The sequence below is a fragment of the Arachis duranensis genome, chromosome 6 (assembly GCF_000817695.3).
Source record: "Arachis duranensis cultivar V14167 chromosome 6, aradu.V14167.gnm2.J7QH, whole genome shotgun sequence".
Lineage (NCBI taxonomy): Eukaryota > Viridiplantae > Streptophyta > Magnoliopsida > Fabales > Fabaceae > Arachis > Arachis duranensis.
In genome coordinates, this window is record NC_029777.3 from 63,653,181 (window position 1) to 63,653,682 (window position 502).

The 502-nt window shown below is 39.4% G+C and overlaps 1 non-coding gene across 1 annotated transcript; it reads left to right on the top strand.

Moving 5' to 3' along the window:
* The first annotated feature begins 316 nt into the window (after positions 1-316).
* On the top strand, positions 317-424 carry LOC127740177 (small nucleolar RNA R71). The gene has a single exon (XR_008000858.1). It is a non-coding gene; the product is annotated as a small nucleolar RNA R71 (small nucleolar RNA).
* Positions 425-502: the final 78 nt, after the last annotated feature.

Consider the following 502-nt stretch of genomic DNA (forward strand, 5'->3'; position numbering starts at 1 on the left):
TACTGCTTGGTGCATTTTGCATTCCAGACAGACTTTGAGAAATCATATTGACTTGTTGGGTCAATATTTTGTTCTGTGCAATTATGGCATTCAGAGTGTCAATCTCAAGAACTCCTTTCTTCTGACTAGTCCCATTGTTCACAGGATTTCTCTCAGAAGTGTACATGAATTGGTTATTTGCAACCATTTCAATCAGTTCTTGAGCTTCAGTAGGCGTCTTCTTCAGATGAAGAGATCCTCCTGCAGAGCTATCCAAGGACATCTTGGACAGTTCAAAGAGACCATCATAGAAAATACCTATGATGCTCCATTCAGAAAGCATATCAGAAGGACACTTTCTGATTAATTGTTTGTATCTTTCCCAAGCTTCATAGAAGGATTCTCCTTCCTTCTGTCTAAAGGTTTGGACTTCCACTCTAAGCTTACTCAATTTTTGAGGTGGAAAGAACTTTGCCAAGAAGACATTGACTAGCTTTTCCCAAGAGTCCAGGCTTTCTTTAAG